Raw genomic sequence first — 24,907 nt, 5'->3', positions numbered from 1 at the left:
TCTCTAATTTTCAACCTAAATGTGTTCACTGCATTTATTCTCTTGTTGTCATGCCAGCTTTATACTTTTGCTTCAGCAGTTTTGTTTGTCTCCTGTGATATATTTAGACAGCAATCCTATCCGCTCTCTGCCTACATTTGCCTAGGCTAAACAAGCCAGGCTCTTGAGTTTCTTCTTGTTTGATAGGTTTTTTGTTTCCCTCAGGCCCTTTCTGCACCTGTTCATTTGAGTTTATAATTTTTAAATGTGGGTGAGCAGAATTTTTTTTTGCATGATGCTTCTTTTATCAGTGCCTATACAATAGCTCTGGTATTTCACTGCCTCGCCTAGGACTGTGTTTGCTTTTCTTTCAGTCTCATCATCCCTGTGTTCTTCAACACTGTTTTAATGGTTATTTTTCCTAATTTTATTATGAACATGCACAATTGTTAGCTAAATTAGGTTAGCTACATAAATACCTCTCCTCTTATGCCTGACAACATGGGGAGGAGCTGAAGTCATCACAGAATAAGTCTGCGCATGCTGATGCTTTAAACTGGTGCCTTGTCCTCAGGGCCAAGCTTTTTCCATGAGGGCTGGCAAGGACATTCTGCTACATCTGCTGATGTGTTGGCTGATGTAAATATGCTGGAGTGAGGGAGCTGCCATTTTTCAATAAGTGTGGGGCTGAGTTCCCAGCCACAGCTCCCAGACAGCCCTGTCCCTGTCCCTGTCCCTGTCCCTGTCCCTGTCCCTGTCCCTGTCCCTGTCCCTGTGATAAAGGTGTGTTGCTGCAGGGCTGGATGTGATGAAGGCTCAGAAGAAGGGTGCAGAGCCCTGGGCTTGACCTCTGAGTGCTTTTGGCTGTATCTGCAGCACAGCTACTCTTCAGTTTTTCCGAAGCTACTCTTCTGCTGCCCTGCTTCTTTTATTGCATTTAGAAGTAGAGTGTGTTTTTTCTCCTCCTGGCGCTGTAGGGAAGCCGCCTCTCTCCCATCACCCCCAGACTGAAGGAAAGAGGTTTCCATACCCCTGTCTCTTTCCCCAGCCTGCCTCTCCTCTCCAGCTGGGTGGAGCTGACTGTACAGAGCTGTCAGCTCCTGCTTTTCCACCCAACTCTGAGCCCTCTGCTAGACTTTTCAGCTATAAATGGATCTCGACTTTTCCAACCCCCACTCCCAACACCAGGAGATGTTGTGGCATATCGGAGCTGGGCCAGGCTTCCTCTGAATTAGGAAAACATATGACCCAACTGCTCACTTTCTGTAGGTTCACACTGTGAGCATTGTGCCTGGCTGTGGGGGAGCTGTGTGTGTCCTGGTGAGGGCTGTGCTGCTGAGTTCCCTGTGTGCCCTGAGAGAGCAGCTGGTCTCAGACCTGAGTGCCAGGCCTGCAGGTGCCATCACCGGCCCCACAGGTCACCCCACAAACACAGCATCGTCTGATCTGAGCACTGTGTCTCCAGGGAAGGCCAGTGTTTTTGTTACTGGCTGCATCCTGCCTCCACATCCAAATCAGGCACTTTCATAGAAGAGGCCTGGCTTTTGCACATAATGAGCAATACTGTTTGCCTCCCTTAATTTTGGGATTTATGGCAGGGATCCTGAGATCTTTTAAGCTTTATTGCATTCTGGCTCCTTGGAGAGGCAGGCAGCATCAATATTTCCTTGTTCACCAGGGAGCTGGGGCCTGAAGTATGCACACCAAGGTGACTCAGGGAGTCAGTAGCTGCCCTGGATTTTAAACTGAAGGCTTTTGTGTCATCAAGTGCTAGCCTCCATCAGCCCTGCGGGCATCCAGGCCATTCATTCCATGAAGAGAACAGGTCTGTATTTAGAAAACTAATTTGTACTCTCATGTTGAAAAATTGCAGTCTGAAAGTCTCCTAGTTAGTGTGCTTTGTGGAAGCTGCTGGGCAAGGTTCCAGTCTGGTGACCTTTTGCTGGCAGCAGTGGGTTTGCATCGTTTCGTCTTAGACAGCAACACCTAGAGCAGCTGCTTCAGAGGCTTCCTTACCTCCTGGCAGTCATCCCTTAAAAACCTTCAGGCTGTGGATAAGGGATCATGGAATATTCAGAAGGTGCAAGCCTGGTTTATGGCTGTGCAGTAGTCTCTCTGCAGTTCTGCTTCTGTTTCAGTTTTTGCTGTGGCAGCAGATGCTGTCTGACACATTTTCCTGCGCAGGCTGCCTGGTATCCTGTATTTTCCTTACTTAGTGGCTTTGTTGTGTTGCCTTTTGGATGGGTCAGTGCATCTGTTGACAGGGCAGTGTTCAATGGACAATGTCCAGGAATAATTCTTTTTTTTAATGTGAGCTGGAGAATGTAATGTCCCAAACCATGATATTGCATAGGGCTTATGGTTTATTAAAATCTCATTTCTGTCTCCCTTCTGGGAGTGTGAGCAGTATTTTGTACAAAACAGATGAGGGATAGATGAGATGCTCCTTTGCCCTTTTCCACTCCATTCCTGGGCTTTGAGCTCTGGGAAGATATGAAATGAAGTTACTTTATGTAGTTGTAGCTGCCTGATGCTCCTTCCTGTGGTAACCTCTGCTGCTGCTAGGCTAGGTGTCAGAACCTGCTGGTTTGCCAGATCAACTTGGAGTGCTTCAGGTTAAACTTGGTTGTGAGGAGTTTTTCTGCTTGTAGTGTCCCTCCCAGATGTACAGGGAGGCTGGCTACCCCCAGTTCTTTTTTTCCTTATGTAATCTGCCTTCCACTGAGTACTTAATTCCCAGCTCTTCACCAAAGCCCTGGACTCACAGCGGGGTGTTTAATGAGGTTTGCTGGCTCTGGGTCTCTGTTCTTCTGATTCTGGAACATGAAGCCTCATTGAGGTTTTGCTGCTGGTACCTACTGCTCACCTGAAGCCCACAGTTTCTCCACCTCCTCATTCTTGTGTGTGTTTGCCTGGACTGGAAATTATGATTTCCACAGTTCACATCTCTTGTGCCTGGGGTGAGTGTTTGGTGAGCATATTTATTTCTGGTTACTTAAGTATTGATGTGGACTCTGCACTTCCCCCTGAGTCTTCAGTGGAGCCTCAGTGGATGAGCCTGTCTCAGCCACCCAACTCTGCAGGCTCTTTCAGAGGTCCTTTCAGATGATGATGGCGCTGAATCATATTTTGGATTTAAGCTTTATTTTCTTAACAGGTTCCTGGTAGCCAGGAAATGTAGAATAGTTTGGGTTGGAAGGGACCTGAAAGGTGATGTAGCATTCCTGGTCACTGTGCTTGGAGCGCTCCTTGTCAAATGCTGTCAAATGCTTTGCAGGGCATCAAAGCTCTGGTACCTGCAGTGCCTGGTCCCAGGGGTGCCTGTGCAACACATCAAGCTGTGGTTTGGAAAACATAGACTATAATTTTCTAGTGATTCTAAGTTGGTCAGGCTGGTTGGTTTGAAAACTTCTTGAGGAATTAGAGGAGCATCATGCAGAATTATTAGCATGGTAAAACAGCAAATGGGAGATCGTGCTGATAAATGCCACAGGTAATGGTGATCTGGAAACAGTTTCTCACTGCCCACAACAAACTGTTTGGAGTCACTGTGGATTATTATCTGAGCACATCAGCTAAGTGTTCAGGTGTAGCCAAAAAACACTGGAAACAAAATTTGCTGGTATATATTCGTGTATAGTAGATACACGTTGTGCCTGCATCTGGGTATCACATACCAGCTGGTGACCCTCTTTCAGAAAGAGTAATGTAGACCTGGAAATGATAGAGGAAAGTGGAATGGGGATGATTAAGGGACTGGGATAGCTTCTGTAGGAAGAGAGATGAAACAAGCAAAAATAGATGATACTGGGAAAGAGCAAACATCTGTAATACAGGATTCAGCAGGGAGAAGTTGAGTAAAGACTGACCTTAATAAACTTTGCTATTTTCACAGCGCAGAGGAAGCACATCCAGCAAAATAATTTATTAGGCAGGAGGCTGAGGAAGTCCTTTTTCAACACAGTTGATTTGTAGAACATGTTGCTACGAGATGGCATGAAGACTGAAAATACACACAGATTCCAAAAGGAACCAGACACCTCAATGGCAGAGATGTGTTTCAGTGTCTCTGAAACATGATGGTCAGTGTGTGACCTCCAGCTCTAGGAGTTCCTGATTGTTGCAGGCTTGAAGAATGTGTCCTTAGGGGAGATCACTCTGATTGCACTCAGTGAAATCACTCTGTGAATTTTATATGCCAGTGCCCCATTGTCAGGGATAGGGCACTAGACCAGAAGGATTTGTGGTGCAACCCTCTCAGGTGGTTCTGGTTACCAGAGCATGCTAGAACAGTGGGGTGAAAATGAACTGATTCGGTTTTGACCGCTTCTGCTCTCACGAGTCTCCCGTGGGAGTCACGCACAGCTCACCACAGATTTTCTTCTCACTTTTATTAGCAAATCTGGATGGACTTCCAGGAGAAGGGGACTGATGCAGGCACAGCCCATTGGCTGGCTCGGGGTGCCAGGCACTGCTGTGGTTGTTGCAGGGTGTGCCAGCCCAGTGAGCACTGCCCTGCCAGGCAGGTGACATGCTTGGCATTAGCTGTCCAGTCCTATCTTTTTTCCCTCTTGGCTTATGATTAAGATATGGTTTGTGCCCTGATGGAGGAAAGTCTGGATTCTTCAAGCCTCTTATTCACATAACTGTGGGTGGTGGTGTTATTCATCCAAATGTCTTGTCCTATGGAAAGGGGAAAGAACAGGCTATTGCAAATTCTATTGTGAATTCCTTTATCCTTTCCAAGTCTTATTTTGCAATTTCCTTCACAGTCTAAATAGCAAAATGTCTCCAGCCTCTCTCCACAGAGAACTGTGAAAGTTTGGAACTGTAAAGCCTTGAAAAGTCTATTTGCTGATAATGAAGGTCTCATTTTTGAAGCATTGACAGAAATCAGTCTATTTACTGATAATGACGGTCTCATTTTTGAAGCATTGACAGACTGATTTCTGATGCTGGTCATCCTGTTGAAAACTTACCAAATCAATGTTTCTGGCATTTTGGCTTGTTTGGTTTGTTTTTTGGTTTGTTGCTGTTGTTGTTTGGTTGTTTTTGTGGGGTTTTTTTCAGGTTTCGTTTTTTTTTTTTTTTCATTTGGTTTGGTTTGGTTTTTTGGTGGAAACTGGCTGAGGCTGGAGCAAAAGTAAAAAGCAGTAATGGGCATACTATATTTTGTCTGCCATTCAGTTTGCTGCAAGTGGATTCTTCACTAGTTAAGCCTGATCATTGTATCACAATGAGATTTTGGGAACACTGGACTCAGAATCCAGTCATAATTTTACTTCTGCCTTGTTCCTTGAACTCATAAACATTAGAATGTTTGTGCCTCTTTCAGCGGGAAGGCTAGAGCTTTAAAGCCAATTCCCTGTTCCCTACAGAGAAGAAAAAAAGTCTCCTGGCAGCCCCTAGCTGTTTTTAAACGAGACAAATGCCCATGGTGCCTGTCTGCCAGAGCCCCCAGCCCCTACAGCGAGTCCCCTTTTAGCACACTGCTCCATGCAGCTATATCTGGCTCCAGTTCTTTGTTCGGGGAACGTGACCTCATCGTTGTTTTGGTATTTCCAGTGATTCAGCCCGGTCCGGGGCAGGGAGGAGTCATTCCTGGTGCAGGCTGACAGGGTGTTTGTGCGTTTCTGGAATTCCAGAGCAGTGCAGCCTCAGCCCTTCCGCTGCTTTGACAGCTCGGCTGAGGCTGGGCTGGTGCACTGCATTCCTGCCTGGCAAATGGCCTGGGCACAGCTGGTAGAGGGGTTGATGCTCCTACTTTTGGGGGTAGTGGGGATCCCTGTATTTGCAGGGTACCTGCTGTGGTGAGGGTGAAGAAAGCTGCAAGCAGTAGCTTGTATGTTGAGGGAAGCCACAAGGCATCTCTGCTGTGTGGGTGGGAAGAGAGTCACACAGAATGCTCATTCCTGTTCACAGGCTCCAGCATCCCATGAGGAAGTCAACTTTGAAGCATCCACAGCAGCTTGGTAAGTGTTATGGTCCTTGTTTTTCAAGGGGGGAAACTGAGGCACAGAGCAGGGAAGTGGTCTTCTTGAGGTTTTACACCGCTGAGCTTGAGATCCTCCAGATCCTTACAGACCATGGTTGCTCGAGAACTACAGGAACTCCTTGTTCTTCATTGCCAGTTTCACCCAGAGTCACTGGTGTGAGCTGTATGCCTGCCTGGCACAGGGCTTACAGGCAGTGCCTGCTGGGCTATGAAGTGTCCTGAAACAGCTCCTTCCCAGCTGCTCCCTAAGATCTTCCAAGGCTTGTTTAATGGGCAGTGCATGAAGCCTGCGAATCTCTCCTCTGCTGCTGATTCTAGTTGAAGACACAGTGGAGAAAAAGACCCTGAACCCTTTGACACTTTGCTTCTTAACCTTGAGATGAGCTCAGCTGGTTAGAGCATGGTCCTTATAAAGCCAAGGTTGTGGTTTGACCCCTGAATGGGACATTCACTTAAGGGTTGGACTTGAGGGTCCTTGTGGATCCCTTCCAATTCAGAATAGTTTGTGATGCCAACCTAGTCCCTATTCCCCATGTTCCATATTTGCTGTAAATCCAGCTGCAGTACAGCTTGTAAATTACCCCGAGATGGCAGGGAAAGAAGAATCCTGGCAGGGATACCAAAGACGTTTAACTGGGGAGAGGTGGGTAAGTGTCAAAGATGTGGAGACCTGGAGTCTGGGGAGAGGGCCTGGACAACAGGAGTGGGTCTGAGCGGGTGAATGGAGCAGTGCTCCAAATCAGCCTTTCTCCCTGGCATGGTGGGCTGCTGTGGCACTCTGCCCCAGGGAAGGCGTGGGGATGTGCCAGCTGGGGTGCAGGATGGGGAGTGGGATCGGTTTGGATTACTACTAGCACCTACTGCATATGGAGCTTAGGATCTGATGGAGAATGCGGAATTGGGGAGGTCTCCCCTTGCTAGTGGTCACTTCACCCCGTGTTTCCCCTGGCAGGCAGTGGGTCCATCCCTCCCTCCCACCCCCTGTCCGAGCAGGCAGGCAGTGGATCCATCCCGCACAGCCCTGCCACGCTCTCCCCGCTTTCCGCGCCTGCTGTAAATGGCTCTGTGTAACACGAGCTGCATTTCTGCCATAGCCCTCTCCTGTGCGCATCTGTATTTACACTGGGGCTTTCATTAGCAATCTGGCCCTCGCCCTCGCTCCTCTCTCCTGCCCACATGCTCCCTGGGTGAGACCCTGGCACCGCTGTGCCTGGCGGGGGGCAGGTGGCTGGCAGCAGCAGGAATTCCTCAGCCAGCTCCTGTCTGGAAGAAGTGCCTTGTCATCTTGCCTGTGCCCGCCATCCTGCATCCACAGCGGAGCCGCCGGCGGAGACTCCCCCAGCACGGCTCCCTGATCCCCGAGCCGGCACGGGGACGAGCTGGTTTTCCCTTGGATTATCGCTGGCTCTGAATGCTGTGTTCCTCCTGTGGCTCTCATGCCAGTGCTGCTGCACTCGGCTTCCAGCTGCGCTGAGCTGAGCCCACGTCCTGGGGTGGTTGTATCTGGCAAGGTAGGAGCTGATCCCAATTCTGTTTGTTCTGCTAAAAGAAATGCGACCATTAATGACCAAATAATGTGACCAGTCCTGCCCCTGCCTTTACAGCATGTGTCAATTAGTGGGTTTATTTTGCATTGTTCTGTAGCTCTGATAGACAGCCAGTATGCTGCTCAGGCTGTAGCCTCTCTTGCAGGGAAAGGAGATGTGTATAAACATTTTTTTTTTACCTACATACTGGAAAAATCAAACTTTGCTGCTTCAAGATGGAGTCTTCTTTTCTCTGTCTTGTCTGTTCTTATGCAGCATCCTGTGCCTGTTCTTCAGGTCATGTCACCTGCTTCTCCAGGAGATGTGAGAGTAGAGAGGAGTCTGATGTGTCTTGGGAGAAAGGGGGTGGGAGGAGAAACTCACTGAAGACAAAAATCAAGGAAGTTCCAATAGGCTCGGGAATGGCTTTAGAGAAGTTATTTTTAACCCAGAAAATCAGACAGGGGAAGAGCCTCTTTTCCTTGCATAGTCTCAAAAGGGTAGTTTGCTTCTGATTTTTTTTCTTTTAGTGCTTCAGGGCGCACTGTTTTTATATGGAAAGGCCTGAAGCTGATGGTGTCCCTAGGGATAAAGGGCAGTCAGTCTTGTTAGTCTGGTGCCTCCTTTCTAGTGAACTTTGCTGATATTTAGGGCACCTGCCCCCGCCACTGCACACCTTTGCTGCTTCCCTCTTGGGAAAAGAGGTGACAACCAAGTAACCCAATCCCTGCTGGATTTCCCTGCAGCAGCCAAGGAGAGATAAAATAGGAAGGCATCAGCATTTTCTGTGTTTAGGCACAACTGTTCCCTTTTTAGTCCACAGCAGCTGGGATGTGCACTCAGCCATCCATCTTCCCCGAGCCTGGTGTACCTGGGCTTCCCTCCCATATGGACAAGAGTCTGTCTCCTCAGCAGGACAGACAGGGATACCAGGCCTCCTGCAGGTGAGGGCTCACTTCTGAGGACTACCCCAAACAGCAAACCATGTTTTTAGGGCCTGCTGTATCCCTGTGAGGAGGATAAAGGGGTGCTCTAGCTTATCCTGCGATGCTGCCAGTGGGTGTATAAATAGTGCCCACAGTGTACTATTTTGGTGACAAGCTCTTCCCAGGATTCATCCAAAGAGTTATGTGAGCAAGTGTTAAAAATAACACCAAGCCCTGCCCAAGTGCTGGCGTCATTTCAGCCAAAGTGTTGGGAATCTTCCATAGAGAGAATCATTGGATCCTTGGTGGGGGCAGCAGGAGGGGGCCCAGAACAGCTTCCCTTATTTTCATCCTCTTGCTGTCCTGCTGACTACAAAGGACTGTGGCCCTCAGCTTCAGCAGATGTACTGGTCACCAAGAAGGTGTGAGACTTTCACTTCTAATTAGGTTATTTGCCACTGGGCTTTCCCTGTGTATTCTGAGCATTATCACTGGGTCTAATGAGAGGTACAGGAAATTTAATCTAGCTTTAATCTAGCCTGCTGCCAGGTCCCTGCTGGTGGCCAGAGCTTGCTGCCTGATTAGAAAGTCTTGGGCTGTAGAATAGGATATGGAGGCATTCTGGTTCTGGGTTAGGTTTATCCTGAGGACTGGTAGCTGGAGATTAGTTTCACTGTGGAAAGGATATTAAATGTCTGTTGCATTATGGCTGTAGCTCTGGACATTCTTGGCATCCATATAAACACAAACATTATCCCAATTTTTTTCCCTTTTCATGGTGTAGTTGTTGTCTATAACTGAGATCTGGACAACACAGCAGAAATACCTGGGGAGCCATGCATCTTGAGCTGTGCAGCCAGTTCAGGATGCACCATCCCACTGTGAAGCTGGAGCTGAGGTTTGTTCCCCTCAGGCTGAGTTTTGCTTGTTGTTGGTCAGGTTCTTTGCTGGTTATGCAATTCAGCTACTGCCAAGCTGCAGCAGCATCATGGTTTGTGCTGGAAGGCAGGAGACCTCCCTTAGTCCTTGTGCTCGGTGTGGAAGCCCAGAGCTCACAAAAAGGCTTCTTGAGGGGTTCATGCTCAAAGAAGCCCTCTCTGAAGAAAGAGCTAATGCCTCTTGGAGATACATGGGTGATGCAGCTCCACTCTGGCCTGGTCTCCTATGGAATGTAGAAGCCCGTGTGGGAGTAGAGCACCCATTGCTTAATTACACAGCTTAATATATGAAGCCTCACACACAGGAGAAGAGAAAGAGCTGAGATGGCCTCTGGATGCAAACACAAGGGCAAAGCTGGGGCTCACCTGTTTGCTCTGAGTTGTCAGCAGCAGTATCGTGGACAGAGATGCATCTCTTTCAGATGCTGGAATTCACGATTATAGCATTGATCCCCCTTTATTATTATATTATTATTTATCATTGCCCCACGTTTGCATCCCCAGATACATCAGTTCTTGCTGGCTTTGTAGGGGAAGGGCTGGGTGCTTACAGCTGGACTTGATGACCTTAAAGATTTTTTTCCAACCTCAATGATTCTGTGGTTCTGTAGTCTTTGAGCACTTTCAGAAGGGCTGCATTTATTTTAAGCTGAAGGAGAAGATTGCTGTGAAAGCAGCAGGCATGCAAAAATTGCTAAAAAGGTTACAAGTGCTGTTGGACACTCAATGCTTCACCTCCTCTGATATGGGATTACTAATTCTGGCAGATGTTCCCAGGGATGGAGAGCAGGTCCTGTTGGAACATCATGACCAAGCATTTTCCCTGGCTGTTGCATTGAGAACAAGTGAGAGAGCAGAGCAGATGCTTGGCTTCTGGCTTATACTGTTGTATCTCCAGTGCTCCATCATTCTTGCCCTCTCACCTTTTGGCTGGTCTTCTCTTTTCCATGCTGTGTGTCCAGAGCCACAGGCTGGGTGTGTGCACAGGATGGAGGGCTTTCTTAAGCACATATTGAAAGCAGAGACTTCAGAATTGTCCGGACATGGAAGTACGTCATGGAGATGAAAAGCATGTTTCTGTTTCTCCAGGAACGTGCTCTGGGCAATCAGTCCTTCATCAGGGGCTTCCTGCTCCTCAGTTATTCTGTTCCTTCCTGCTGCTCTCCCGTGTCCAGCCAACAAAGAGCTCTCTGAGTCACCATGGCGGTGCTTATTACTAGGCCTCAGCCAAGGCTCTGTGTATCATCATATATTACAGAGCTCCTGAGGGCTCTTTTAGGGCTCTTTCCACCCTGGCATGCTCTTGTTCCTCTGACTGGAATGTGTCTGGAGTATGTGGGGACGTCTTCTTTCTTGTCCTTAAGCACCTCTTTGCTGGATGTTTCTTGGTAGTTTTCTAATGGCTCTTCTATCTAGAATAGCCTTCTAGACTATTCTCCTGTAGTCTCTGTGGTGCCAGAGCCACACACCAGGGATTCCAGGAGTTCCTGAGGTGCTGAGATGTCTCCATGGGGAACGTGTAGAGCGGTCTGCCCCAGCTCTTTCATCTGCCTCACAGGAGGCTGAGCCCTATTTCAGTCGGCCCAACACAATCCAAGCTTGGCACATTTGTCAGCCATCTCCTGTGACCTGCTTTGCCTTTGTGGCCTGCATCACCGCTGCTGCCTGGGCTTTGCCTCTGCCAGCTTTTATTTTCTATTTTAAAGAACAGAGCAGGATTTCCTCCCACACACAGATCCCCTTTATCCCTATAGCCTTTCCTTCACTGGGGGTCCTTCTCCAACCCGAATGAAATCATTGCCTGCAGCCAATGAATTTCCCATTTCTGGCTCTGTGTGCCTGTCTGCATATGGTATGGCTGCCTGTTGTTTGAACGTGACTTTTGGAGGAGGTAGACCTTGCACAACTTGCACAGCAGCTGGGAGGTGCAAGTTAAGACTCTTTGTGTTAATTAAATGTACACCGATAAGCACATTCAGCCACAAGGTTGCTTAATCATGGGCTGACCTGACATGGAGACCTTGAATGCAGCTGACTGATGATCCATGACAGCTTGCCCTGGTAGATGGGAGGATGTTAATAATAACCAGAGAGAAATTTAGAAGGGTTCTCAGCTGTGACCAAGGATCGTCTCCAAGAGGACTGAATTCTTGAGGAAAAGGTCTCTTCACTGTGGTGGATGAAAAGGGGTGAATCCACTGGCTGAATCCACACAGAGCATATTCTGCTTAGGGAAAAGATACATCTGGAGTACGTTTTTAACAGCCAGGTGGATTAGCAGCCAGATCAGCTGGCACAGGATGCTGTTCTACTCGCAGCTGCACCTGTGCATTTGCTGTGTCTTTCCAGGATCATGTTTGTGTTTCTCCAGGTATTCTGCCGCACAGAATAAATTGCTCTCAGCTTTTAATCCTGCATTAGAGGCTTCCTGTTTCTCTGAGTCAAGCAGAAGTCACACGACAGTAAGACCTCCAAAAGCCATGTAATAATCACGTCTCCCTGAGCAGGCACAGTGGACCTGGTCTATGCCATTCCTATGCCATTCCTTGGGTTTCTTTATTTAATCTCTGGAAGCTCCCATTGATCAAGACCATTACCTGCTACATCCTTCATTTTAGCAATTCAATCTCTTCCTTCTATTGATATTTCCTAATGCTGTGAGTTGACCAAGATTGTAACATGGGCATTTGTTTTGCAGTGAAGTTGGAAAAATGTATGGTTCCAATTTTTTAACAGTAAGGGCCTGTGAAGATTAACAGGTGTGCATACCTCTAAATAAGTAAAGCAAAGAGCTTCTGAGATGCAAAAGATCATGGAAAATTTTAAGAAAACTAATTTACTTCCTGACTGTTATGCTTTTTTGGTGGAATAGTGAATGGTTAGTTTTATCTGTTACACCTCAACTCCCCTGTGTGGCTCTCAGGGGTCCTCTTCTTGTTGTTTAGGATGTGAAGAGCAGCTTGTCCACTTGCTCTTGGCAGCAGCCTTTTATAAATTTTGGAATGCTTTAATGCACCCCCTGTTTTTCCCCTGAGAACTAACCCACTTGCTTTGCAGTTTACTCTTTTCTTTCCTTTTTTTCTGTGTTGTTTTCAAGCTCTCAGCAGTTTGTCCATTTAGGATACGTCCATGAGCTGTGTGCCAGTGTGGGGCAGAGGGGAAGGATGACTCCAAGTCTTGCACATGCAAGACATGCCTATTCATACAGCCTCTACATACTGTTTGCCTGCTTCAGAGCAAAATGCCACTATTGCTCAAGCTCTGCCTGTGATCTGCAGTTACCACAGATCCCTTCTGAATGAGCAAGTCATGCACAGTGATTAAAGGTGGGGATGTGCAGTCTGTGCTGTGTGAAGTGCTATGGTAGTGGCTATAATTTATGCCAATTTGCTGTTTGTGTATAGCCCTTATCCCTTCAGCTAACAGGACTGTAGACAGCACAGGTGAAGAGTAAGAGACAACTGCTCCATCTGAGGGCCTGCAGGTTAATGTACCAGTGGTGGACAGGGCCTTGAGAAGTTTTCAGTGGTCCTGTTCCTTCTCACCTTTGCAGCTTTTTAGGTGCCTGCTGGGATGTGGGTGCTCAGGAGCCCAGGCAGTCAATTGTATAGCACTGGAGCCCTATGCCTGCCCATATTGTGCTGTTCTGTTGCTGCTGATAGGTGAGCACGGAGTGAATATCCAAGTGTCTTTCAATCACAGAGTGCTTTGCAACTGCCAAGACTGCTATATTTGCCACTAAAACAGCTGGGGCAGGTAACAGTGCAAAGCAGCACTGTGTGTCCAGTTTGGGTGGTGACTGGAGAAACTTAGAGGGAAAATCAGTACAAACAACCATAACTGGTATCATGTGTCTCTAATAAAGTGGTTATGTACTCCCTGGGCTTTGTTGCAAAGTGGAGTGGGAATGTTTGAGAGCTGGGAAGTCTGTTGGGAACTTTCTGTTCTTTGTGCGAGTTCACAGATGTCTCTGTTTGACTTTTGCTGTTGCTCAGAACAGGGATGGCTGAGAAGGAGTTTGGCACGTGCAGAGTGATGTTAATGAGGGTTTTCTGTGTGAATCATATGATCATAGAATGGTTTGGGTTGGAAGGGACCTTACAAAGATCACTTAGTTCCAACCTCCCTGCCCTGGGCAGGAAAATCCAGAACAGTTTTCATACTTACTGTTGCCTTGGAAAACTGAAATGTTTATGACTCAGTCTTTGAGCAAGAGGGCAGGATGGTTTTTTCCATTCTTGGATGTGGCCTCTTGTGCGTCCAACAGCGATGTTTTCCTTCTCCTCTGCTTGCCCTTTCTCTGCTTCATCCCTTGATTGCAGTTGCTGTGAGCTGAGCCCCGTGTGCAGTGCAATCACCCTCACTTTGAGTCAGCCCAGCCATGCCCCTGGAGTGGGCAGGGAATGTCACTTTGCTGCACATCATGGGAGGCATAAGCAGTCACCGTCCTCAAGCAGTGCGTGCTGTGTACACAGTGAACCATTTCAGGGCTGCACATTCAGCTCAGCCCTGCAGCTTTTCATCTGCTTAGTTGGAAGTACATAATTTTTATTTGAGGTCAGAATGCAGCGGTGCTGTGGGTGCCAAGTTCACCAGCCCCAGTGTGTTATGTTATGTGGCAACTTAAGGCTTTCCTCATGGCAGGGGGGAACTCTTAAGTTATTGTGAAACTAGTTATTTAGCTAAATGGTGCTTTGGGGGTAGCATTGATCCTGCTTTGAAAACTAATTTTAATAGGAGTGAAGCCATTAACACCTTAATATCCACTGTTACCATGGCTGCTTAGAGTGATTCAGAATGATTGTTTGCCAGATTAAAATGCCTTTTTTTTTTTAATAATACCCTTTCTGCTTCTTTTGCCAAGCTTTTGACTGGCGAGAGTTTTTATTCCCAGTAAGTGCAGCATCAATATCTAAGTGAGTGCTTGAAGAAAGAGCTTTGCTCTTAGAGCTGAGCTCCTACTTCAAACACCTTGAAACCTCAGTCTAGATCAGTTATGTCCAGGCTTTGCTTTAATTCAAGATTTTCTGTGCAGCTTTATGAGCCTGGTTTATCAGATCGAAGCTGAGCCTTCAGACATGATCCAGGAGCTGCTCTGCTGTTTGTGTTCTGATTTCCCTATGTCTAGAAACATTCAGCTACTTTTTTGTGCTCTTGCTTGGGCAGTACTAAGTATTAGGAGTGGAAGATGCACACTGAGAGTTGGGTTGTAGCGTCATTTCTCCCTTTCACACAGAATTCCAAGTGATTCACATATCCCTGTTACCCCAGCCTCCTTTGGGGGGCAAACATACTGGAATCCTGAGCTGGAAAGGACTGGAGACAGGCAGCTGGTTGTGGGCAGGGTTTAGTTTTCCCATAGATGCCTCAGTAGTGTGGAGGTATGTGGAACTGAGCCCAGCCCTGTGCAAAGCCGTGCCAGCACTAGCCCTATCTGGGAGTTGTGACTTTTTATGGAGCTTGTGAGGGCCTCTGTTCCTGGGCAGTGAAGCATCAATCGCCAGCACTAGGAAGGATTTGACCTCAGTACTGCAAGTTGGGAATTCAGATGGTGATTGGGATGGAGGAACCACCTTGCCCAGTATGATTTTTCTAGAAGTTGTTGCAGATGGTCAGCAAAGAGAGGGAGCAGGACACAAAGTACCCTATTTTGTCTATTTGTTCCAGGACATTTGCTAGTATGTTGTTTGTTTAATAACCTGAAATGGATCTCTTAAGTGCTTGTCCTGCCTCCCTTTAATCTGTGTGTAATTCTTCCATTCATAGCACCCTTTGAGAAGTAAGAGGCAGTAAGCAGACTAGAGCAAGATAACAGGAATGTTGAAAGAGGAACTACTGCTCTGAAGGGAAGTTGTTAGTGGAGATCAGCCTCAAAATGGAAGCTGTCCAGTACGTGAAATAATGCTCTGTGCTCCAAACAGTAAGACTTCAATAGTGATATTTCCTAAAGACACAAAGCTAAGGAAGCATCATCAGAGGCTGTTCAGTGTTATTCAGCAGGAAGGGCTGGGATTATTCCTTAAAGAACAATACACGCAGGAACTGGATAGTTCAAAATTGAATGGCTGTGTGCCTGAGAAATGAGCAAAAAGTTCAGCTCTGTCTGAAAGCTCACTGGGGGAAAGTGACAGCGGGGGAAAACTCCGGGTCTCAGAGTGATGTACAAGATAACTGTCAGCATCTAACATGATGTAGCCATGGAAAAGATATGTGTCATCCAATGGGACACGTTGGACAAAGCATTTCTAGCAGACATGGGGAAATTTTAGTATATTAAGGCATGGGAGACCTTGCTTGGAAGACTGTGAACATTTCCAGTCACTCTCTGAAGGCTGTGTGCAAACTGGGTCGGGTCCAGAGAAGGAATATGGGTATGATCAAAGAAATGGAAAGCCTACCTAATGTGAAGTGATTAGAGAACTCAAATGATACGACTTTAAACACAGGCTGGATAAATGCTGACGTTAAAGCTCATTTTTGGAACATGAGTGAATAGGGGTGAGCTGTGCATGGATAAAGATAAGCTGGAAATTCAGAGAATGTTCTTAAACATCAGAGGACTGAACTCAGGGAATTAATTCTGTTAGAAGACAGCAAGCAACAAGAAATGTCCAACTTTTTAAAAAAAAAACAGCAACAACTTTCCCCTTTGAAGCCATTTCCTCATTTGGTGGTGTGGCTCCTGCCTTGGGTTGCTAGTCCTGAAGAAATCAGTACTGCTTTTGTGGGCAGTGGGCAGAGTTCACTGGGACACAGGGTCATCATGGTGGGATGGTGAATTCGGATGTTGAGAACGTCTCTTTGACCAGCAAAACCTCACAGACTCCTGTGCCTCTGTCCTCAGTTCCCCTTGGAAAGCAGTCTCAGTGTGGATCGGTTGGTGATCCCCCAGGGAAATGTGAGGGCTAAGGGCAGGCATTTCCACTGTGCTAACATATGTTTTTATCAGTCTGCTTGGATTTTTGACCCCTCACTCAAAAGCTCCTGTGTCTGTTCCCACTGAACAGAAAAGTTGCCAAGTGTAGGTCAGTGACAATCAGCCTGCATTGATCTTTGTGTGTCAGAGACAGAGATGTTGTTTGACCTTGAAGGAATGGAGAACTATTTTAGTTTTCCTTTATGATGAAGTTTCATCATCTGCTTTTGTATTGGCTCCTGTTTTCTAGTTCCTCCTTGCTCCAGTTGAGCAGATCCATGCTCTTAGTTCAACTCTGACCAACATCCCTTTCTCCGGCATTTCCCAAACAGCCTGGATGGTGTTGGTGCTGGGTGGGGTTGCCATGGGATTTAGGTTTCTGCCACAAACAATGGGTAAGCAGGGTGGAAAGTTTGAGCTGCATTTGCCTTGCTCTGAGTGGTCCAGCACATAGGAAAGAGTGAAGATGTCCCTGTGGCCATGCTACAAATGTGGCCAGAATGTATATCCTAGGCATGTTCCTGCTGTTGCACATGCAGATAGCAAGGCACAGGTTTTCTGCTGTGATGGAGAGCTTGCTGTTGCTTGTACCACCTTCTGTTTGCTCGAGAGGCATGGACACACTGAAGGTAATGAGGGATTGGTCAAAATGCCCACCCTTTAGGAGGAGGTGTCAGACAGCTCCCTTTGCTGGGGTACAGCTGTAAGCTGGAGGCAGCAGCTGGGGCTGCCTGGCAGTTCCAAGGATGGGCAGGTTGTGCCCCACACCTGATGGTGAGAGGTGATTAAAGACCTGTCCTAGCATAGTGCTTGATGTCTAAACTACAGCCCAGACAGCTGACTGGAATCTGGGGCTGAGCTGTTTCCAGTTCATGCATCACTGGAGCAGATTTACAGCAAATAGGTGGGAGGCTGGGTCCACTGGTGGGTGATTTTACTGCGCAGTTGTGGCAAAAATGGAATGGGTTCTTCTTGTATGTGGGCATGTGCTGACCTTAGCAGCCAATTCCTGCATAGTATATGAAGGAAGAAGCCCAAGACTGAAATGTGTTGGGCTTTCTAACACCCAGTTGATCTGTTTGTGACCTAGCTGTTGTCAGCAAGAACCCCAGGTACGTGTACAGCTCACTTCCAGTGTGAGTGCAGCACCTGTGGCTCCTGCAGAGTGGTAAGCTTTGCTGCAGCCCAGGACTGGGAGGAGGATGTGCCTCCTTACTGGAATTCACAGGTGGGAGATTGTGTTGTGCATTCAGTTCTGACAGCCCTGAAACATGGGGTAAGAAGGCAAGATTGCAAAAATCCTGCCCAACACCTGGGATGCTTGTGGACAGTGAGACTGATATTGCTTAATAAGGAATTTTCTCCTGCCAAGCTACCTACACTGCAGGGTACTGGAGTCTGTGAGAAGCACCTGACCAGGTGAAGCAAAATGGGAGCCCCTGTTACTGTAGGGGCAGGCATGTCTTGACACCTCCATCTCTCTCACCCTCATTCTCCAAGGAATACAGCCACCAGCCTGCAGAATCCCTGCTTCCTCCTTGCATGACACCGCGGAGTCAGCCATGCTCCCCTTCTTGCACTGACTCATCTCTGTGATCAAATAGAAGTCATCTCCTAGAAGACAGTCTGCAAGAAAGGGCTTTGTTCTTCCTTATTAATTAGTACCTGAGATCTCCTGCTGCCTGCAGAGCTTTGGGACAGGCCGTCAGCTCCTAGAGCTGTTGCTGAGGGAGGCAGACTGGGGAGGGAGATGCTGCAGAGGGGCGTGTGCTGCAGAGGGTCGAGGCCATGTGAGTTTGAGATCTGGGGAACATGCAGAATGTATTTTGGGGAGGAGGGTAGAGACATTTATGTTGGGAACAGACCTGTAAATAGGAGTGCTTCTTCAGGAACCCCTTGGCTGCTTCACTGCTCTGGCTGATTTTAAAGAAAATACCCCCCGACTCCATCTGCTCTGGTGTGTGTGTGTCTGCTAGCCCAGACAGGCGTTGCTGTCAGTGAATTGGTTAATGCCAGTGTCCTGTGGCAGGGGCAGGGATGAAGGCAAGCACTCAGCCTGCCAGCATTTGTACCTCCTGGCGTCAGCATTGGCAATGCTTGTGGAGGACTGGGGAGGGCACCGAAATAGTTTCCATTCTCCTCTCTGCTGTGGGAACGAGTCTCCTGGGTAACAAATGCTCCTTGTTCTGCACAGGGCTCCACAGCTGAAACTCTCCATCTCTTTCCTCGCTGTTGCTCCCTGACTGTCCCAGCTGAAGGGGCCGGAGATGTCTGCTTGAGCCTGCCTTAATTAACTCTGACAGTACAATGGGCCTGGCCAAACGGGGGTCCTGGGGCTGCACGTTAATGGGAGCGCAGTAAATAGTCTCATTTACAGCAGCTTGGCTGGAGCAGCGCCTGCCAGGACTGGCTTTCTGCTTGCTGCAATGGCCAGGCATGGAGGTAGGTCCCTCACTCCTGCATCCTCCTGGGGGATTGTCCCTGCCTCTTGAACAGGACCAGCTGGTGGAGTGGGTCCCAGGCATGCCAGGAAAGGTGGGCAGTGGGCTGGGGAGCAGCAAGTGCTGCTGATAGGACCAATAAACTGACTGTGGAGCCTGACCTCTGGGACTGGTGGAGGGGCCATTCACTGTGGTTTGGAGGTGAGTAGCAGACCTGCATCTGTGATGCTGGCACCTGCATTGCAAACAGTCTGCACAGCCTACAGCCCAAGGCCCTTCCTCTTTTCCCAATGGAGTGGTCTCTGAGCTGGGGAGAATCCTGGACTCTTGCCTCTGAAGCTGTTGGTAGGAACCACCCCCCAGTCCCATGGTTTTCTGACAGAAATATGATTTAAATATTTCTTGAAGAGACATTTTAAAAATTTGTATCTGAGATAATTGGCAGCCCCTTCCAGTAATAAGTCTAACACTTTTCTGTCATAGCTTTTTATGTCATAACTTTTTTTATTTGACCTCTCCAGAGGCAGAAGCTTCCGTAAAGTTTTATATTGTCTGGGTTGTTGTATTTGTGTTACTTGTTTGCTGCTTTGGGTATATCATCGCATAAAGTAAAAAGTACTCAGCCATGTGGCAGTTCTTAATTTCTTAGAATTCTATGTCTATGTAACAATTTTGCACCTTCTCTGCCTTGCTTTGATCTGCTCACTTCCCACAGAGCCTCACTTTAGGAGGCTAGGGTTCACAGGTTTTTCTTTTTCCAGTGTGGGTGGTTCAATTTCTGGGCTGTGCTTGGCTCTATGCAGGGCTGTAGGCATGGGACTGGATGAGAAAGGGCAGTAATGTGAGTGGTCCCTCCAGGATGGATGCTGCTCCAGTGCTAGAAACATCTGCCCTGGGACAGCACAGGCCAGAGCACAGCTGAGTTTCTGGGGTATGTGGTTATGCCCCAGCGAGTAGAAAAGCAAAAGCAGCCACATTTGTCCCTTGCACAGCTACTGTGCCCTGTCGGGAGCTGCACTACTCCGCCTATGGAGCAAGTTCCATCCCCCCTTCTCACCAGCTGCCTCTGGAAAGGCAGATATGGAAAAACCCTTCCAGATAGCAAGAGAGCCTGAGCTTTGCAGGTGGTGACCCCCTGTTCTTCAGGTAGGAAGATCTGCTGTGAGTTGTGAGATGCTGTGATCTAGCCCAGGTCATGGGCTTTAATCACAAACTGCAGCTAAGAGTTGGTGGGACCTTGATTTGAGGTCCCCTGTGAGCGCAGGGACTGCAGATGTCGTGCCCCTGCCAGGTGGGTTCAGCACTGTGGGAAGTGGTGGTGGTTGTGTCTTGCTCTGGAGGTGTCTGCATTTCAGGGACGCTGTATAGATACTGTTGATGAAGCTGTCTAGGGCAAGCCACTACAGAAATTTAAAGAAGCTTCAGGAAGCCTCTTGCAGTCTTCCCATCCTCCTCCTCCTCCTCCTCTGCATTGCTTTGCAGACTGCCATTTTATCTCCAAGGGTTCTAGCTGCCATTATCAACAGTAGGAACACTCCAGTCCGTTTTGCTTTCCTTTGCAAAGACAGGGTGAAGAGATCAGGCAGCCTGCAAGCACACAGCATCCGAAATCCAGTCTCATCACAAAATAGGATGCTGCAGCTCTATTTTACGGCACAGGCTTCAATCTTTTTATTTCTCCTAATGCTGCCTACCTGATTTCCCTGTTCCTGTAAGAATCAATCCTCCATTATCCCCTCCTTTTCTGCTCCCTCCCATTCCCTGCCTTGTCTGAGTTCCACAGGGACTGACTGCAAGCTGAAGTGGCGGTGCTGTGGGCATGCTTGCTCCTTCACACGCAGCAACGTCACAGCAGCAGCAGCAGCAACAGCAGCAGGAGCATCGGAGATGTGATTGCGCAGACCCTCTGCATTGCCAGGGATGCAGCTGTGAAGAAAAAAAAAAAATTCAGGAAAAAAAAAAATTGACTCTGTGTTTCCCACAGCATCCTGGTGAGAGAGCACGGAGCCTTCTGGAATCTGAGCGCTCAGGAGTGCCGGAGCAGAGTGTGTTCACTGACGGGAGACGGGGGACGAAGGATCTGTGGAAAGGTGAGATGGACGAATTATCGGGGTGGGTGTCAGCTGTGCTGCTGGTTTTCAGGCTGCTCGGTGGCCGGTTTGTTTTTGCAGAGGATGCCAGCCAGCCGACGAAGCTTAAGGATTTTAAGGGTTGCTTTGTCTCTTCAGAGGCTGCATTGCTTTGGAGCTGGCTGTGGCTGTCATGGATGGGAGCGAGCGAGGAGGCTGTGGCTGCCGTGCAGAATGTGTGTTTGTCCATTGTAGCTGTGAAACAGCAGCTGTCATGTCCGGGGCTGGCTGTGCAGAGGCGAGTCGTGCTTTGCCCTGGCAGTGCCTCCGCACAGCTCTCCATTGTGCCTGCCATGGCAGCCGAGCCCGCACGCATTGGGATTGTTGTGGTTCCACCGCTGCCATGCTCCCCGAGCATCCCTGGCGGTGATGCTGCTGTGCAGCTCAAAAGCTGTTTTGACAGACAGTGCTTCCATGAAAAGACAGAGACAAAGGGCTCAGACAGAGGAAAGGTTGCTGTCACTGTGGCTTTTGCCTTCTTTTTTCAGCTTTTTTTTTTTTTCCTTCTTTTTTCCCTCCCCTAAATACTGGTAAATCGTTTGCTCAAAAGGCATTAGGGTAAATATCATGTCATGTAAAACAATGTCCTTCTGCTGAGTGATACACAGGCTCTGTGCAGGCTGGAGTCCTTTGTGTTGCCAGGGTGTGTCTGTGCTGGCTGTGTAAATGGATGCACTCTCCCTGCCTCTTTTCACGGATCAGATGAGAAAGGTTATCTAGGAATGGAGAAATTACTGCTTTTAATTATTGAAATCAGGGGTCCAGGCTGGGTACCAGTTACTGGAGCTTAATTACATGGTCTTGTTATAGCCAAATCCCTCTTTTCCCTCCCTGCCTTCCTTCTTCTTCCTCCCTCCCCCACCCTCTGCACAAATCCTTCCATTAAATTGCCTCTGCAAATAGAAGAAGGGCTTGAACAAAGAGAAGGATATATGTGGGATAGGGATATAGATGCTGGAGGGGCAACGTTCAGCATGACAGTGAGAACAATAAAGCAAAAGTATAAAAGAATGAGATTTTGGTATATGTGTTACAGTGACGTGGCTGTAGGGGAATGTGCAAATGGGAATGTCATAACAAAAGGAGATAATCGAATAGCAGATCCAGTCTTTTGGAGTCATGGAAAATGCTGAGTGTGTGGGGTTGCAATTGCAGGATTTTGGGTGAATCTGAAGTAAATGGGAGCCACAGAGTAACATATCATACAGGGTGTGGATTGATGGGTGTCATAAAGGTGTACTAGAGTGCAAGGGAAGTAGAGATCTGTATTTTTATCTCCACACACCTGCAGGCTTTTATACCAGTGTTGCTAAAGAGTGAGCTTGGCTGGTCTTACCTATTTACGAAATTTTTTTCCCATTTGCCAGTGACCCAAGAGTAATTCAGACAAAGCTTTTTAGGCCAATAAAGAGCAACAGGATGACAGGAAAAATGTAGATAAAATGGTAGATGTTTAGCAGAGCTGCAGAGGAACCGTGGAAAGAGGAGGCAGATGAGAGGCATTGCAGAGCTGGGGGAGCAGGAGGTTTGGGTCAGAGACCAGTGGGAGAGCACACAGAGGGGAAATTCAGGGTTGTCATTGTCAGAGAATGCAAATGTGTTGTTTCTGTTGTCATTCTCCAGCCTCTCACTGTGTTCCCCGAGACGCTCAGTGCTGTGTGCAGCCCTGCAGGGTTTGTGGGGGTGGGGGTGATCCTCAGCACAGCCTTTTCTGCAGTAGTTCTCCGGAGGAACCATTTTGATGCTGCAGGTTCTCATTTGGTTGCTTCCTCTCTGTCCCTGTGGAGTGACAAGGCTCCACTGCCTTTATACCCAATGATGACAGCAAACTCTGAGTTTCAGTGCAGGGTGATCCAGATGAGGAGGAGAGGGCTTCCAGCAAAATCTCAAAGTGGCGTGTTGCCTTCTTGCAGATCGATGACAATGTCCTGGAAGCAACATAAAGCTTCCTGAACTGCAGCTCCTTCTCACCCCTGTCTTGCTTTTGGACCTGGGAAAACCTCTCTGTGTCTCCCAGAGTCCAACCCTTTCAGGCTGTTGGGAGCAGGGAGCGGGATGTCTCCTGCAGGTATCACCAGACTGGGTTTGTGGTGCTGCTGCAGAGCAGGTTCCTGTGGGAGATGAGTGGTGGGTAACAACAGCGTGACTGTGTGCAGCACATCATGGGCTGGAGGGCAGGATGTGCAACAGAATGTACAGGACACACATATGTGCATCAGCATGTGGAAGAAAACTCATATATATATGTGTGTGTGTGTGTACAATGCCTGCCTTAAGGAATAAAAAAAGGTGATGCAGCCTCCTCTGTGTGGGGTGGGAATGTCCCCAGGGCATACAGGCTGTGCTACCACTCTTACAAGAGCATCTGTTAAGCAGTGAGAGTGCACAGATAATCTCTGCCTTGAAAGATGGGCAAGAGGTTCTGGTGGCTGGAACTGACTGAAATCATCCACAGGACTGTGTCTTCCTCGCTGCATCGATGCAGATGATGGAGATAAAGTACAGCTGGATCTCTAGATACGAGGGACCTGGACCTGCATTGCAGAAAGTGCAGGTGGCCCAAGAGAATATGCTGTGAACTCAGGGATGGTCTGCCCACAGCTCCATTACTGCTTGCCAGGTGTCTGAGGCTGTGTGAGCAAACAAAGAACAAATTTTTAGTCCCAGACACCTTCATTTTCTTCCAGTCTGATGTTCCTGGTGAGTCAAGATCTCACTCTGGTGTGGTTCCTGATACCCAGACAATACTCTGACTTTTGCAACCCCTTCTTGTGCTTTGCCCAGTTTTTAATTTATTTCCCTTATTTTTTTTCTAGTGTTTTCGGAAAGACTTATGTAATAGTAAGGGCAGGTTGATAAATCTAACATGGGTCACTTTCCTTGCCTTTGCAGAACAGCTAAAGACTTTTACCTTTAATATTTGTCAGCCACATGGTTTCACCTTTTTCCTCTCTTTTCTAATGGGTATTTTTATCAAGAGTGCACTTGCCAGCTGTGAGCAGCCAGCAATTCTTCCATTGTTCTGGGATCAAGAATATCCTGTCCTTCTGACTCGAGTGCTTTCATCTTTTTGAATTTGTTTCCAGTCAAAAGCTAATTTCCTTTTCTGCACCTTCTTCCCTCTGTATTATCCAACCTGTCATTGCTGCAGCTTCAATATTTGTTTTGCCAAAACAGCACTGAAGGTGCTGTTTTTCTTACCACTAATATCCTTCTTGGTGTTGATTCAGGTTGATCAGGAGCCTTTCTCTTCTAATCTCCTCATCTTTCTTGGTGAGTCTAGATTTTTTTTTTAACTTAAATTCAAAATATTTTCTGCAGTACTTCTCAAAGCTGTTTGTTCTTGTTGGCATTATAACTGTTTGTTCTGACGCGCCAGAGATCTGCTCTTTAAAAATTAAAAACGTTTCATTACAGCTCTGTTTGCTTTTTACCATTCTGTTTAATATAAACTGGGTCAGCTTGACATGTTCAATCCGAAGCAACTTCTGTATCATGGGTGCTGGGTGAAAACTCATCTCAGGAGGCAAGGTTCTGATAGTTGAACCCAAAAAAAGTAAATCCAGTGTAAGAGACGTGGAGATCTCTGCTGGTACCTGAGAGATGGAGGATTGGAGGGAGAGGTACCTTCCTGTCAGCTGTGGAATCAAAGCCCATACTGGACAAGATTTTACTGTGGAAACCATAGGAATCATGCTTGTGGAAACCGTTGGAATCTGACTGGCAGTGGAAAGCCTCATTTCTACCTCTGCTGCTTCATGGGCAGTGTTCTGATGGGGATAAACTGCTTCTGGTTGGCCAGTCCGTGAGCCAAAAGAGCCAGAAGCCCACCAACACATTCCAGCTGTGTGAGAGTCTGCGGGATAAGGTATGAAGAAGGTGAGAGAGCTTGGCTGGCAGGGGGTGAAATCCATAGCAATGATCAATGACAGCTGTATTGGTGACAAACCTTAGCAGGGATTTGCCATTACTGTTATTATCTGCCAAGCAGGTTCCCTGCATGCCCTACACTCATCTCAAAGTTGCTTACTCTCCAATAAGAAAGAAAGGGGCTCTC

The 24,907-nt window shown here is 47.7% G+C and overlaps 1 protein-coding gene across 6 annotated transcripts in view; it reads left to right on the top strand.

The window, feature by feature from the left end:
• Positions 1 to 24,907, top strand: part of RUSC2 (RUN and SH3 domain containing 2) — a 57,845-nt gene that overhangs the window by 1,244 nt on the left and 31,694 nt on the right. Inside the window, exons 2-3 of one of the 6 annotated variants that reach the window (XM_054652651.2) lie at positions 5,902 to 5,951; positions 20,706 to 20,811. The gene's annotated coding sequence lies outside the window, so the exon portion shown is untranslated. Of the gene's footprint in view, positions 1 to 5,901; positions 5,952 to 18,566; positions 18,723 to 20,212; positions 20,433 to 20,499; positions 20,812 to 24,907 lie in introns of those variants that run through there. The other 5 variants (XM_077172129.1, XM_077172131.1, XM_077172130.1 and 2 more) reach the window with 5 other exon arrangements.

The sequence above is a fragment of the Agelaius phoeniceus genome, chromosome Z (assembly GCF_051311805.1).
Source record: "Agelaius phoeniceus isolate bAgePho1 chromosome Z, bAgePho1.hap1, whole genome shotgun sequence".
Taxonomy (NCBI): Eukaryota; Metazoa; Chordata; class Aves; order Passeriformes; family Icteridae; genus Agelaius; species Agelaius phoeniceus.
This window is presented reverse-complemented; position numbering and strand designations above follow the sequence as displayed.